Source organism: Palaemon carinicauda, chromosome 42, assembly GCF_036898095.1.
Source record: "Palaemon carinicauda isolate YSFRI2023 chromosome 42, ASM3689809v2, whole genome shotgun sequence".
Lineage (NCBI taxonomy): Eukaryota > Metazoa > Arthropoda > Malacostraca > Decapoda > Palaemonidae > Palaemon > Palaemon carinicauda.
The window spans coordinates 61,003,806-61,021,210 of record NC_090766.1 but is presented as its reverse complement, the minus strand read 5'-3'; the positions used below and the strand labels follow the sequence as shown (position 1 = coordinate 61,021,210).

At 39.2% G+C, this 17,405-nt stretch overlaps 1 long non-coding RNA gene across 1 annotated transcript; it reads right to left on the bottom strand.

Moving 5' to 3' along the window:
- Nucleotides 1-799: 799 nt before the first annotated feature.
- Nucleotides 800-11,968, bottom strand: LOC137633303 (uncharacterized). The gene is made up of 3 exons (XR_011042170.1): nt 11,791-11,968; nt 9,121-9,221; nt 800-1,031 (listed from the first exon to the last, which is right to left on the bottom strand). It is a non-coding gene; the product is annotated as an uncharacterized lncRNA (long non-coding RNA).
- Between the last annotated feature and the right edge of the window lie 5,437 nt (nt 11,969-17,405).

Sequence of the window (17,405 nt, the reverse complement as noted above, 5' to 3'; positions counted from 1 at the left end):
TTTGAAAGTAAATATTAGCAATTGATGATAGAATAGAAAAGAAATTAAACAGAACTTAAAACTAAAATTCCATAGATGATGGTATGATGAGAGATGTGCATCACAGAATAAGTAAACCAGGGGAAGAAACAAGAATTCTGGAGAAGACAGTAGAGAAATCTGTGTGTTTATGGACACAAAAGAGAGAATATATGAGGGTATTGTAAAGTTAACTTTCCTTAACTGAAATCAAGGTTGGAAGTTGAATGAGCATATAAAAAAGGACAATTGTAGAGATGTTTGCAGAGCCTAATGTGGAGTAGGAAGGATCAATAATGTGCAAAATATAAAAAGCTTCAAATAGGAAGGCATATCTAAAAAGATGGATAAGTATTTTGGAATGTTTTTTAAACAAGGAGAGAACAAATAAGAAAACCCAAGAAGTGTTAGAAAGGAATAAAGAGTAGGTGTGGACTAGTAAAACAAAGGTGAGCGATGCAGTGTTTAGAGTGACGGGATGTTGATGAGAAATCAGTGGCCGTGTAAGAATCAGCATACTGTAAACAGTGGGAATTTTTTGCATTGACGGTTCATCAATAATTCAGAAATCAAAGGATGGCTGCAGTTTGGTTTATCTCAAAACACTCCTTGTAAAGGGGAATCTCTATGCTTCATGATTTACCCTTCATCTACTCGTTCTCACTTAGTTGTCCAATATGAATTTTGTCTCAAGTCCCTCATATTCTAATTAAGAAACAAATGGTTTGGCCAGTGGTCTGGCTACAAGCCTTAATGATAAAAAAGGAAGATAATAAAAAAGTTATTTAAGAAATCTAATTTTTAATTTTCGTATTTCATTTGGAACAGTTTGTTTTCTTTACATGACATACCACTGAGGTTATGAAAATCAGGACTTTTTTGCACTGGCTTCTATGGCAATAACATTACATATTCAAGAATATGTTTCGGTTCTTTTTCTTTTTTATGACCTGAAGTACCTTATCTTGATTGGTTTGGTACATATGTGCTTATATTATATTGAATCGGCTCACCTGAAATTGAAAAATGTTATTTTCATTAGTAAAATAAATTTTTGAATATACTTACCCGATAATCATGTAGCTGTCAACTCTGTTGCCCGACAGAATTCTATGGAGGGATACGCCAGCTATCACAATACTAGAAGGGGGTGTTCTTACCAGCGCCACCTGTGGCCAGGTACTCAAGTACTTCTTGTTGACACCTCCTCAATTATTCCTCGGTCCCACTGGTTCTCTATGGGGAGGAAGGGAGGGTCAATTAAATCATGATTATCGGGTAAGTATATTCAAAAATTTATTTTACTAATGAAAATAACATTTTTCAATATTAAACTTACCCGATAATCATGTAGCTGATTCACACCCAGGGGGGTGGGTGAAAACCAGTGTACAAGATTAAAGGATAGCTAAGTATCCCATATTTCATATAACAGTTATCTCAAATAACAATGAAATAATAAGTACCTGGTAAGGAAGTCGAATTGAACCGTTACTCTGTCTCTTTTTTAAGTTCGTCTTCCTTACTGAGCGCAGCGTTCCTCTTGGAGGCTGAATCAACCCAAAGGTGCTAAAGTATACAGGGCTGCAACCCATACTAAAGGACCTCATCACAACCTTTAACCTCGGCGCTTCTCAAGAAAGAATTGACCACCCGCCAAATCAACAAGGATGTGGAAGGCTTCTTAGCCGACCGAACAACCCATAAAAAGTATTCAAGAGAAAGGTTAAAAAGTTATGGAATTATGGGAATGTAGTGGCTGAGCCCTCGCCTACTACTGCATTCGTTGCTACGAATGGACCCAGGGTGTAGCAGTACTCGTAAAGAGACTGGACATCTTTGAGATAGAATGATGCGAACACTGACTTGCTTCTCCAATAGGTTGCATCCATAACACTCTGCAGAGAACGGTTCTGTTTGAAGGCCACTGAAGTAGCCACAGCTCTCACTTCATGTGTCCTTACCTTCAGCAAAGCAAGGTCTTCTTCCTTCAGATGAGAATTTGCTTCTCTAATCAGAAGCCTGATGTAGTAAGAAACTGAGTTCTTAGACATTGGTAGAGAAGGCTTCTTGATAGCACACCATAAGGCTTCTGATTGTCCTCGTAATGGTTTTGACCTTCTTAAATAGTACTTAAGAGCTCTAACAGGGCAAAGTACTCTCTCTAGTTCGTTCCCCACCATGTTGGACAGGCTTGGGATCTCGAACGACTTAGGGCAAGGACGGGAAGGAAGCTCGTTTTAGCCAAAAAAAACCGAGCCGCAAGGAACATGTAGCCGTTTCAGATGTGAAACCTATGTTCCTGCTGAAGGCGTGGATCTCACTTACTCTTTTACCTGTTGCTAAGCACACGAGGAAAAGAGTTTCTAATGTGAGGTCCTTAAAAGAGGCTGATTGGAACGGTTCAAATCCTGATGACATTAGGAACCTTAGGACCACGTCTAGATTCCAGACTGGAGTGGACAACCGACGTTCCTTTGAGGTCTCAAAAGACCTAAGGAGGTCCTGTAGATCTTTGTTGGAGGAAAGATCCAAGCCTCTGTGGCGGAAAACCGCTGCCAACATACTTCTGTAACCCTTGATCGTAGGAGCTGATAGGGATTTTACGTTCCTTAGATGTAACAGGAAGTCAGCAATCTGGGTTACAGTGGTACTGGTTGAGGAAAACTGCATTGGCCTTGCACCAGCTTCGGAAGACTTCCCATTAAGACTGATAGACTCTGAGAGTGGATGTCGTCCTTGCTCTGGCAATCGTTCTGGCTGCCTCCTTCGAAAAGCCTCTAGTTCTTGAGAGACTTTCGATAGTCTGAAGGCAGTCAGACGAAGAGCGTGGAGGTTTGGGTGTACCTTCTTTACGTGAGGTTGACGCAGAAGGTCCACTCTAGGAGGAAGAGTCCTGGGAACGTCGACCAGCCATTGCAGTACCTCGGTGAACCCTTCTCTCGCGGGTCAGAGGGGAGCAACCAACGTCAACCGTGTCCCTTTGTGAGAGGCGAACTTCTGAAGTACCCTGTTGACAATCTTGAACGGCGGGAATGCATACAGGTTGAGATGGGACCAATCCAGCAGAAAGGCATCCACGCGAACTGCTGCTGGGTCTGGAATCGGAGAACAATACAAGAGGAGCTTCTTGGTCATCGAGGTAGCGAATAGAACTATGGTTGGCAGACCCCACAGGGCCCAAAGTCTGCTGCAAACATTCTTGTGAAGGGTCCACTCTGTGGGGAAGACCTGACCCTTACGGCTGAGGCGATCTGCCATGACATTCATATCGCCCTGAATGAGCCTCGTTACCAGCGTGAGCTTTCGATCTTTGACCAAATGAGGAGGTCCCTTGCGATCTTGAACAACTTCCTCGAATGAGTCCCTCTCTGCTTGGAGATGTAAGCCAAGGCTGTGGTGTAGTCGGAGTTCACCTCCACCACCTTGTTAAGCTGGAGGGACTTGAAGTTTATCAAGGCCAGATGAACTGCCAACAACTCCTTGCAAAAGATGTGAAGTGTCCTTTGCTCCTGATTCCATGTTCCCGAGCATTCCTGTCCGTCCAGTGTCGCACCCCAGCCCGTGTCCGATGCGTCCGAGAAGAGACGGTGGTCGGGGGTCTGAACAGCCAAAGGTAGACCTTCCTTGAGAAGAATGCTGTTCTTCCACCACATTAGAGTAGACCTCATCTCTTCGGAAACAGGAACTGAGCCCGTCTCTAGCGTCATGTCCTTTATCCAGTGAGCAGCTAGATGATACTGAAGGGGGCGGAGGTGGAGTCTCCCTAACTCGATGAACAGGGCCAGCGATGAAAGTGTCCCTGTTAGACTCATCCCCTGCCTGACTAAGCATCGGTTCCTTCTCAGCATGCTCTGGATGCATTCTAGGGCTTGGAAGATCCTTGGGGCCGACGGACAAGTCCGAAAAGCTCGACTCTGAAGATCCATACCCAAGGAAACAATGGTCTGGGATGGAACGAGCTGAGACTCCTCAAAATTGACCAGGAGGCCCAGTTCCTTGGTCAGATCCATAGTCCATTTGAAAATCTCCAGACAGCGACGACTTGTGGGAGCTCTTAAAAGCCAGTCGTCTGACGGAGCCGGACACAAGATCATGATACTGCTGCACAGTCTGTAAACTGACAATCATGGGCAAGCGAGGAAGTACAGTGACAACCCGAATCTGTCTAGACTATCTGGGTCGTACAGACAACTCCTTAACGGGTTGCTGAGGTTGCCGCACTGAGTCACAACAAGTCCCTTCTGTTGGTTGTTGAACGTCTTCCCCGTGACACATTGACTTCGTAAACAAAAATCCTCTAACAAGGACTAAGCTTGGACTGCATGTCATGCAACACAGCTCAAGGTCTATGGGAGCAGGTGTGGTAACAGACGGGATTAGCGGCTGAAGTGGAACCATTACCTTCCCTGTAAGCATGTTATGCTTAAATAAAAGTCCATAAGAGGTTATGCAGCTAAAGGCTCCCTCCAAATGACAGAGTCCTCAAGGGAATATCAGAAGGAGGGAGAAAAGAACTTTCTCATCTACAGGGACCTTATCCTAGAAAAGCTAAGTTCTCTGAGTGAGGGTTCACTGGTGCAAAAGCAGCAGACTAGAAGGCAACGTTATGAAACTGCTTGACAGTCTAGTGAGTTGGCAACAACCCAAGATATGTTGAGAAGCATGCGGTAAGGTATGCAGAGCATGATGAATGCAGAGTATGCTGTATGCAGAGCATGCTGTATGTAGAGCATGTGTTGTATGCAGAGCATGCTGAATGCAGAGCATGCTGAATGCTGAGCATGTAGTAAGCAGAGCCTGCTGTAAGCAGAGCCTGCTGTAAGGAAAGCAGAGCGTGTGCATGGCGTTTAACATTCCTCAGAAATTCCATGACCAGTGCTAGAGTGCTTTATGCATGCTTGCATGGGGTTTAAAAAATCAACATAATGTTTACCTTACATTCATAACTCATGATTCATATTTTTGCCATGGTTTGAAAATGGAGGTAAGGTATGCTGAACAGCAGAGTCAGAACGAGCTGGAACAACAACAGTGGAAGGTGCAGAAAGTTCCTGTGGTATGAGTGGAGCGTGAAGAGACCGAGGTTGCGCAGAACAAGGTAAAGTTCCCGCAAGCAGAGGTGTCTGAGGCGCAGGATCAGGGTGCACGGGTTGAGCTCGGTGCAGCAGCTGAGGAGACTGACTCACAGGTGGAAGAGGTTGTACCTCCACCGAGAGTTGCACCACCGGTGGAGCAGCCAGGGGAGGAGGAGGAAGAGTGGGGTAATCCTCCTGATCCCAAACCGAAGGTTACCTTAAAGAAGGCTGAGGCTGAACAACACTGGGAACAGCGAACACAGAAAGAGGTTCAACATCGTACGCCTGGCAGATGGTGCTGCGACTGGGTGCAGCGAGTGCAGGCGGGTTGAGCACAGGCTGAACGGGTGCAGGGGAGGTGCAACACTCTCAGCCCGACACTCACACAACAGGTCCGAAAGCTGTGCTTGCATGGACTGTAGTAGAGTCCACAACATCGTACGCCTGGCAGATGGTGCTGCGACTGGGTGCAGCGAGTGCAGGCGGGTTGAGCACAGGCTGAAAGGGTGCAGGTGGAGGTGCAACACTCTCAGCCCGACACTCACGCAACAGGTCCGAAAGCTGTGCTTGCATGGACTGTAGTAGAGTCCACAACATCGTACGCCTGGCAGATGGTGTTGCGACTGGGTGCAGCGAGTGCAGGCGGGTGCAGCACAGGCTGAACGGGTGCAGCCGGTTGGTGCACCACCGGTGCAGGCGGGTGCAGCACAGGCTGAACGGGTGCAGGCGGTTGGTGCACCACCGGTGCAGGAGGAGGAGGAGGTGCAACACTCTCAGCACGACACTCACGCATCAGGTCCGAAAGCTGTGCTTGCATGGACTGTAGTAGAGTCCACAACATCGTACGCCTGGCAGGTGGTACTGCGATCAGGCGGAGCGAGCATAGGGGGGGGGGGGGAGTGTAGGCGCACTCTCAGCCCGACAAACTGATGACTGAGGAGAGTCAGAGCTAACCCAATGACTGCATCCGGGTTGTTGAACTTTACTTCGTACGTCTGGCATAGGTCTGGACTTTACGTTTAAGAGGTCTTGAGACCTGAGACCAGCGTAACTCTGCCTTTATTTTCTCCTCTAAATCTCTTCTGCAGACGAGCAAAATAAGGGCTCAATCGTCTGCGGGTGGGAGTGACGGTCTCGGTAAGACACGCCCACAACCACCGAGGATACTTCTGTGCGCCGATCAAGGCCTGCCGAACCCTTTTGCCCTTCGACATTGCTTCTCCCCTGGGCTTGGGAGCTTGCAAGAGGTCCCGGACTGGGAGAACGACTGGCGCGCACAAAAGTACCCTCACGCATAACACTGACATACTTTGCACTAATCACTTATCACTTTGATTTCTGTTTGCACTTATTTCACTGAACTCGAAACTTTAAGTGGTTTGTACCTGAAACACGCAATTCTATCCTTCTCAAAAGTTAGTAATTGCGAAAACAGAATTACAATGTAACAGAAAAATCTAATGAAAGAAAATTCAGTGGCTGTAAAGAGACTAAACACTAGATCACTCTAGAAACGTTTAGTTTCTTCCCCTAAAGAGACTAGGGATAAGAGCAAAACGATAACGACGTTACTCGTACGCCTGGCAGGCTTGAGGGAAACGTTTATCCTCTTTCTCCCTCCGTCTCTATCTCTCTCTCTCTCTCTCTCTTGACTTAGAACCTGAGAGAAGAGCCCAATCATATATATCGTTAAAACATATTATTGTTAAAGGAAAAAACTGAAATATTTCCCAAAAAGAAAAGTTCCTTATTAGGATCAAAACCATTAAGTTAAGAAAGAATGAACAAAACGCTAGACACGGTTACTCTTACTGCAATGTGAAACCGTGAACATTCTTTCTCTATCGTAACGATAGAGTGCAAGTTGAAACGTTCTGAACGTCAACAACTGCCGAGACAAACAAAACGTTAGTTCAACTTTGAAAAAGTACGAGACTATCAAAGAAATTCTTTCAAAGACCTTAAAATAGCATAATATGTTAACAGGTAAAACCGAAATGACGGGCTCACGATAATTAACTTCGGTACCAAGAAAAGACCGCCTACTATTAGGAAGGTCGAATATAAACAAATATAAAAATTAATTTTAATAAGTTTATAATAAAAGGAAGTTAATCGAAGAGGCCTATAAGAGGCGGAGAGATATAAAATAAATCTATAACTTTTGTTAAGCAAAATTAAGAAAGAGAGTCTATACTCTCTTAGACACCAACACTTCCGTCTAAGGGAAGGGTCGGCCATTGAAAGGTGAACGAGAGTTCATACTCTCTTCGTCACCAAAATTAATCAAATTAATTCCAAAAGCTAACTAAGCTAAAATAGAAGTTTCCAGTAAAGCGACAGCCGAAATCAAAGAGAAATACTTCACCAAAGTCGTGAAAATACTCCAAGAACATAAGCGTATCCCAGAACGTCTTGCCGGAAGCACGACAGAGGAATAATTGAGGAGGTGTCAACAAGAAGTACTTGAGTACCTGGCCACAGGTGGCGCTGGTAAGAACACCCCCTTCTAGTATTGTGATAGCTGGCGTATCCCTCCATAGAATTCTGTCGGGCAACAGAGTTGACAGCTACATGATTATCGGGTAAGTTTAATATTGAAAATGTTAAAATTAATATACCTTTCCTAAATGAATATCAAATGGTAGTACTATATTTCAGCAAAACCACAAACAAACTTATCACTAAATTAACTATAAAATGAGCCATTTTTCAATCCAAAAAACTCCGAACTTATGCTCATATAATATGTGAGAATTGTAGTCTAAACATTTAACCATTTCCACTGCAAAGGGAATATGTTCTTCCATTTATGTTGTTCTTACTTGACTACTAGATTTATCAGCTTGAATAATTAACCCTTTTACCCCCGGGGTATTTGGAAATTTCCAACCCTTAACCCCCAAGGGGTTATTTTTTTCCCAGCACATTTTGCAGTATATTTTCTTTAAATTGCTCTAACAGCCTTAGTTTTTGTCATAGAGAGGTCAGGTTGGTCTCATTCTCTTGGAAAATGCCTGAATTTTCTCAAAAAATTATCAAAAAATATGAAAAACCAATTTTTATAGCATTTTTTTGCAAGGACGTACCGGTACGTCCATGGGGGTAAAGGGATGGCTTTTGTGAAACGTACCAGTACATCCTTTGGGGGTAAAAGGGTTAACATGCATATAAAAATTGTAATAATGCCAATGAATATAAATACTGTACAGTATATATTTTCAAAATAAAGTAATATGCATTAAGATATCAATAAGGATGTCAATGTTTGACCATTTATCTAGCCCCTATACAGCATTTTTTGTGTTTTAAAAATAAAATTAAAAATTTTGGAGATGTAATCCAGCCAACATTTCTCAAGTTAGTAAGCAAATATGCGTATAAGAACTTTGAACTTGTACAGTACACTCTAAACCAAATATATTTTCTTCTTGAAAATTTCCAGCTAGTAATAGATTCCACAGTGTAGTATTTGGTGCCAAGATAACACATCCAGAACTTGTTTGACTAAGGGCTATATTCTTTCAGAGCTCAGAGAAACTACTGTATGGTAATAAGACTAAATTTCTAAGATAAATGTATTTCTGGATGTCTATAGAAGTGAATATTTAAAATTATAGTTGTCCTTCATTGCAATTGCAAACCCATGATTAAGGGAAGAGAGGGGGTCAATTTTATTAGGGGGTGACTGAATGAGGTCATCAGCTGCTTCCGTCTTATTTTTCAAATTCATGGCAGACTTGAAAGAGGAAGGAGACCAATGTCAGCATATTTGTCTCAGCTGTGTCAACAAAGATCAGACAGCATATGCTATAATCATAAAATCAAAAAGCTAGTTCTGTCTACTTTCTACATGCCTACAAAGATTGTTTACTTTTGACAACAGCCAATCATACTGAAAGGGCCTCTCTCAACAAAATCTACAGTTTAATCATGTTATTAATACTACTTATGATGTTAAATCTAAAATACTTCATAAATATCAAATCTAGAAACTCAAATCCTTCTTAAAATTTCCACTCACCTACATCCTACTGTGGATTGGGATTCAAGACATCAAAACCAACAAAATCATTTGCAGTCTTTACTCCAACAATAAAGAACAGAACACTCTTTACAACTGACCTGCAAACAAATAAAAGATATATCATCAAAATGCTCAATACAGAACGTATCTATAATCAGCCCGTAAACTTTAATTATAGTTTGAGATATCTGGTTTAAAGACATATAAAATTGACACTACTATTCAATAAAACTACATTTATACAAAAAAACATGGCTTTAGGCAAAAGTCGCCAAACATAGCTTTTATTTTCATGAACATGATTTTTGGCTATCCCATACAGGTTGTCAGAGGTTATATGTTCCCTATACACGTACCATACTGAACACAAAAAGTACTTACAGCTTAGTATCTTTTTAAAAAAAATATATGCTGTAACTACATTAATAAACTTCCACGTGAAGCACAGTACAGTACTGTACTTTACTGTGAGGTAAAGAAATTCTTCATTATTGTACAACATAGAAATGCAATGTGAGGTTGGGTAAAACTGCATAATGTGGATTCTATCATTGTATCTAATATATAAGGATGAAAGACAAAGTCGGAAATGACATATGTCGATCACATGTAAAGAGGGGGACTACTAATACTAAACTACTAGTTGAGTAGTTAGGTTTTTAGCTGATTGACTGGGGGGGGCTAGAGCATATCTTTCGTATTGATGGATTAAAATGTGTACAGTACACCATTTCATAGTTTACTTTTGGGAGACTGATGGTGGGTTACTACGTATGCGTTGCTCGCAGTCGCTTTTGCCCACTGTTGTTTTCCTTTTTTTGTATGACAATCATTACCTGGCTTTTCTAACCAATTAAGAGCTATCAAATACTTCTGCAAAATTTCCCGGATGTCTTTTTACAAGGGACATTTTTACCCAGCTATGCTTCATTTCCAAAATGACTATAGTCAGAAGATGTATCCCAGAGAGGGTTTCATTATTTTGAAATTGTGTAAATTTGTACATTTCGATAACTGGTTATATTAAACACGCTGTTCATTCAGTAAATAACTCTTGTTGCTCATCATGAAGTCATAAACATCCCCAGAAATAATAACCCACATGAGTGGCTGGTTCAGCTCATCCATGTACCGCTTGCCAACAAGAGGTGCTGTGGGATAATGTTTACTTACAAGCAAAGTGAGCTACAAAGGAGAAAAAACCGTTTGAGGGACGATATAAATTACAGGTCATTATACTTTAATAGTGACCCACATGGATGTTGTGCGCAACACATCCACATACCACTTGCCAAAACAGAGGAGCAATGAGATAATGTTTATTTGCAAGAAAACCAAACCACAGCAGAGCAAAAACCCTCTTGAAGGATGTGATAAGAATTATAAGTAATTACGAACTTCAATTTCACCCCACTTACAAGATCCATATATGTTTTCAAATGGTTATTATGTAGTAATATGCAGTAGGTTGGCCAAGCCACCAACCACCCGTTGAGATACTACTGTACCGCTAGAGAGTTATGGGGTCTTTTGACTGGCCACACAGTACTACATTGGATCCTTCTCTCTGGTTATGGTTCATTTTTCCTTTGCCTACTTATACACTGAATAGTCTAGCCTATTCTTTATATAGTCTCCTCTATCTTCATACAGTACACCTGAAAACACTGAGATTCCCAAAAATTTATCTCTTAAGGGGTTAACTACTGCACTGTGATTGTTCATTGGCTACTTTCCTCTTGGTAAGGGTAGAAGAGACTCTTCAGCTATGGTAAGCAGCACTTCCAGAAGGAAAATCCATAATCAAACCATTGACCTCTAGTCTTGGGTAATGCCATAACCTCTGTACCATGGTCTTCCACTGTCTTGGGGAAGAGTTCTCTTGCTTGAGGGTACAATCGGACAAATATCCATGAGAATTGCTACATATTGTGCAGCCAACAAATTGTGTTGACACGAGAATAGTTAAGAGATGGTTTTAAACTATTGGAACCTAGATATATGGGTTTTATTGTAGTGTAAGAAATCACACCCTGTAATAGAATACAAATTTACTGATACATGTCTACTGTAGGCTCTACAGCCTTTAAATATGCAGCTCCAAAACTTACAATAAGGTCTCACGAGACATCTGGATGATTGAAGATATTAAGGATTTCAAGAGGAAACTGAAGACTTTCTTATTGTGTGTGCTTCGATAGTGATGATTTAACAGTAAACGAGCAATACGCGATGTGAAATATTGAATGATTTCGAACGAGCATGATAAAATGACCGTGGAGGTCCTTTAGAGAGTAGGGTTTCCCTGTTGTATAGGAACAAAAAAACTGCCCTTGAAATAAAAAGAGGAAAATATGCCTTTCTGACCACTATTATTGCGGCAAATCACTCGTTTATGTGTTTCCCAACCTTGATTTCCCATAATTGTTTTTATAAGGGGGAGGGGGTAGAATATAACAAGAACGGGAGGTGTACCCCTATATTCATAGTCAGAAATATATAAAAGCCGAGATAGCGAGTAGGAAAAATGTATTGTACTGCAGATTAAAGTATTAATTTACCTATATGTTTTGCTTTTATCCCAGCACGTTAGCTTAACGTTGACCCCGCGGCATCCGAGACTACAACTTACAACTAATTACTACATCCTTATTCTAATTAACTCACCATTTAAATGGATCGTAATATACACTTAATACAGCTCCTTTGATGCCACCCCGTTCTGGTCTTCGTGGCTGTGGGGCTGACGGCATTAATTGAAACATTTTGTGAAGTTTGATGGGTTTCCGTCAGAAGGTATTGTTGACATGCAGCAGCAGCAGCAGCCGACAACCAGGGTTGCCAGGTATTGCAAATGAGAAAAGGTCAATTTCTAATCAACAGAGGCTTTAAAAGGTCAACCCATTAATAGAAAAAGGTCAAAAATATAGTATTTAAGGGCCGGCTTTTTTCATATTACTAAAGGCCAACCTATTTAAATACAAAAGGTCAAATTTGAGTTTTTTTTGGCCGGAAAAAAGGCCAAACTGGCAACTCTGCCGACAACGCAAGGCCAAGAGGATGAAAGCTTCTTCTTCTTTCAATCTTAGTTGTATTATATAATAAGTGATTATCAAGTCATATTTTGTTTCTATTGTTTTCAGTCGTACTGTACCGTATATATTGTAATAATCTCACTTTTGAACATTAAAAACTAATTTTCTTTAATTCTTTGTAAATGGGTTATTTTGTTCATAAGTAGCCTATAAATAATATTTGAATTATCATTTCGATGGTTATATTCACGAGTAGTTTATGCAAATAGGTGATTATCTAAAGAAATATGACCAATACCCACTTTCATTTTTTCATCGCGATCCTTCCTTCCGTTAAAGAATTGTTATGGTATATTACAGTCACTTAACCTAATTTTTCCAGAAGGAATCGAAATTTTTACGGAACCCTTTTGTATACAAAATTCAATCATGGTAAGTGCATGGATTGCACGATTATACAAATCACTATAAAACAAAATGTAATTTACATCATTAAAACTTAAGAGTTTAAGTATGGAAGTGAGATTGAAAAACCGTGTCATACTGTAGAGTTTTAGGAAAGAGAGAGGTTAGTTACCCAGACCATATATTTGAAAATTGTTGCTTACGAATATTATTTTTCAGTTATTGCTGTCGTGCTTATTATTTTTGTTTGTGTGCGAAAGATTACGCACCCTTTTCACTTTTCAGAAAGTGAAGATAAGCTTTCTTAATTAATAGTGCTTGAGATGAGAAAGAATGAAAACCCATTCTCATTTTACATATTATCAAATGTAAGTGCATGAAATGCTCAATCAGCAATTATGGAATTCTTTGTAGATTTGTCAATGTTGCAAATAACTGCTGAATTAAGTAATGAGCCTTTAAGATACCATAATAAGATATTTTCACAGAACTATTGAAATTTAAAGATTTTCGAAGCCTTGCTTGTAACTACAGCATTTTTCTTTTTATTCTAAAGTTTTGCGTCAGGAATGAAATCTAAGGTAATCTAATATTCTAGTTTCCAATTGCCATACTTTTATCTATCTCCAGCTATTTTGGAATTTTGTCACAGAACAAAATAACTCGTGAATCATACCTTACTTATTTTGTAACTGTAAATTTGTATGAAATACAGTATTATTACGTGTCGGCGACTCCGCTACCATAGCAAAGATTACTATATCTCACTACGAATGTAAGGAGAGCCAAGTGAGGTATATATAAGAATAGCATCATCAGCTGTTAATAGTCCACTGCAGGACAAAGGCCCCAAACATGTTCTTCCACTCTTGTTTATTTCTGGTAAAGGTCGCCTTCTGGTCCTAGGAGAACCCTACTCACTACAGCTTTAAGATCAATTTGTCGTATACAGTTTTAGGTGTTTTGCATATCACATTGCATAATTTGCACAGTTACAATTTATAACATAGTATCCAGTTTATAAAACCAAATTTCTTAGCTCATCAATCAATCGTCTTCTCTTCCATCCCCTCGTTCGTTTGTTATCTCTAGGGATCCATTATTATTATTATTATTATTATTATTATTATTATTATTATTATTATTATTATTATTATTATTATTATTATTATTATTATTATGTATTACGGCTCATTTTGTCTTTAACTACACATATACCGAATAGTCTGGCCTATTTTCCACATTCTCCTCTGTCATCATACACCTGACAACACTGAGATGAGTTATTACTAAACAATTCTTTTTCGCTCAAGGGGTTAACTACTGCATTGTAATTGTTCAGTAGTTACTTTCCTCTTGGTAAGGGTAGAAGAGACTCTAACTATGGTAAGCAGCTCTTCTAGGAGAAGGACACTCCAACCTCAAACCATTGTTCTCTAGTCTTGGGTAGTGCCATAGTCTGTATCATGGCCTTCCACTGTCTTGAATTAGAGTTTTCTTGCTTGAGAGTACACTTAAGCACGCTGTTTTATTTTATTTCTTTCCCATTTTGTCTTTTTTGAAGTTTAAATAGTTTGTATATGAAAGATCTAATTTAATGTTGTTACTTTTCTTAAAATATTTTATCTTAATTGTTTAATAATTTTATAGTTCATTTATTTCCTTGTTTTCTCTCCTCACTGGACTATTTTTTCCTGCCAGAGCCCTTGGTTTTGCAACTAGGGTTATATCCTAGCTTGTAATATTGATAATAATGATAATGTTTTGTAAGTTTTAGCTCGCAACAGTCCCATTGTATCTCCAAAAGCCCAAACTGTACTTACATTCACTTTAAAGACTCTTTAACTGGTCCCACTGCACACAATTCTCAAATATTCAATGCCATAACATTTAAAAATAAGAATGTCTCAGTTTGTTGTTGAAAGACAATTCATCCTTAGTTTATCAGCGTAAATATCAAAATGCTTATTAGATTGGAATCATTCATACTTCATAGTAATTTAACATGAGCTAGGAATTGTTGTTTACAGAGTCTGACGCTGATGACGTCACTTTCTCAAGGGCTTCGTTCAAGAGTGCAAAAGTTCGAAGGCACTTTAATTAAACCTCGCAGATTGCGTCAATTTGAAGAATGCATATTACCGAATTATAGATTTATAAAAACTGTAAGTACCAGGCTGATAAGAATTAAGTACACCCATTTTATCAGAATATGAATTACCTTTGATTATTTACTTACCTGTAGCTTGAACATGTTGAGTAAAGTTTAGCTTACGGCAGGCCACACCAAGACAGTAGTATTAGCTTGATGCTGATTAAATCTCTTCTAATTTACCCTAAGATCTAAGGTCTTTCTAAGCAAGTAGATAGTCATGAAAGGTAAAGTATCCGTAACTTCAAGGTAGCATAAACTTTTCTCAATTTATTTTACCCGGTTATTGTTGTCTGCATATCTCCCGGTATTGACATCTTTCACCATTTGATGTGTTTATTTATGCATAATTGCTGATTAATATTTTCTACTTGGCTATATGTAGACACTACATATTTGGGTTAATGATTTTACTTCAATATCATTCTGTTACTTTGATATACAATGAAGATTAGCGTTGAATTTTACAGATACGTCCCTTATTCCAGCTCATTTAACACTATACAGTAGGATCCTTTGTATATCAGCGGCCAGTTCCTCACGCGTTCATTGAAAATGGATATCAACTAAACTAAACTTTCCCCCCTAACCTAACCTACAAGCCGTGTCCTTACCTACTTAGGTAACGGGGGTGGGGGCACTAATGCCCCCCTGCGACCCCCCTCACACAGTCGTTTTCTAAGTTAGACATAATAATACATATAGGTGGCCGCTATCACACATACACCCCGTTTATTGTAAATAAAATGGTAATTTTGTATATTATTACATCCTAATGTAACCTAGGAAAAAAACTACTGTTTCTTACAGAAAAAATTACGATATATTAAAAAATGACACTCGTTTCCGTCGCAAATGAATAGTTTCAGAAATATATATACATCTATATCCTACGATAATGGGGGACCCCCAGTGGGAACTCGGGGTTTTGGGTGGGGAAAACATACTGGGGAAACGAAATATAATTGTTTTTCTATAGTAAATAACGTGAATTAAGCGAATTTGATGTTCATTTCAATGGGAAACAAACAGATCAACCAATTCGGATAACTTTAAGATGCACGGTGTCACTTCTCTTACGAACGAACGATAACATTAGCAACGTTACCAATAATACACAGTGTTACCAACGTTGACGTATGGTACACAGAGTTACCAACGGCACGTTGACATTACTAAAGATAGTAATGATAGATATTTCCATAATGTAAATAATTTCTCCATATAAGTTTTACTCAATATATAAAATGTACAAAAAGGGCACAGAACCTAACAAACCCACCTAACCTAGCCTAGTAGTATGACAGGTCACAAAATAACATTTGATCTACATCGACGTTGGCAGCACTGGTCACTGTATTTTTTCATGACACAATCTTTGTAACGGCGCCTCCAAAGTTTATCCAGATATACTGTTTTGTATTTTCCTCCAGTTATTATAATTTCAAGAAGGTAATGTATAGAGAAGAAAAGGCTTGTTTTACGTTTATATATCGATTCCCCAGTATGTTTTCCCCACCCAAAACCCCGAGTTCCCACTGGGGGTCCCCCATTATTGGAAGATATAGATGTATATTTATTTCTGAAACTATTAATTTGCGACGGGAACGAGTGTCATTTTCGAAGAGAGCGTAATTTTTTCTATAAGAAACAGTAGTTTTTCCCTAGGTTACAATAGTATGTAATAATATACAATGAAACCAATCATGTTATTGCTTGATTTTCTCGGCAGTTGTTCTTCCCTAAATCCCGTTTTAACAGTGCGGGTCCCAGTTTTATCCTTTTGAAGAATAAAGGTCCCAGGTTCGTATGGGACTGCTATTCTTCAGAAGCTCCAAGTTTTCTAGTAAATCTAATAATGGCAGGTACCATAGATTTTTTGCAAATTTTTCTAAATTTTGCAAAACTAAATATTTTTAAGTCTTAGTAGATTAAATTCCTTGGAATAATTTTTGTACAGTGGATGTACTTTACAGTATAGTAAAATAAAGTAGTTACTGGAGCAAAAGGGGTTGTCGCAGGGAAGGCTCCCTTCTGTTAAGCAAGGACGTATTATCTAATTAGGGTTAGGTGGGGTTAACTTTTGCTAGCTCTTATCATTATGATTTCCATATTCTGTACTGCCAAACTATGCAAAGCTATTGTTTTCCTCTATTACTTTTTCATAATTTAAAACAATTCGCCACATGGGAAACGAGTTAAAATTATATAAAAAACTATAGAATTGTAAAAAACAAATTGGTATTTGTTTACAAGAGCACGCTCTCCATTTACTCCAAAATTATGCAGTCCTGCAGCTCTCCTCTTGTACAGTAATTAGGAGATTCTTTAAATAGGGGGAAAGAAAAAAAAGTCAAGATATGTTGAGCAAGGGGGGAGATGTTATAAAAAAACTAGCTTGGTTTCCTCACTAATCGACCTGGAACTAACATCGTGAACATGGTCAACCTAATATAAGTTTGTGATGCCAGTGTACATTTGATATACCGTATATTCAAAATAATGTATATAAAGTATATACTGAATCGAAAATGTCCATAAAATATACAATTCACAAATAGTAATACTTTTGAGTAATTATCTAATTTTTAATTTATATATTTTGAATATATGGTATATTAAATGTACGCTGGCATCATAAACTTCTGTTAGGTTGACTATGTTGACAATGTCGGTTCCAGGTCATTTAG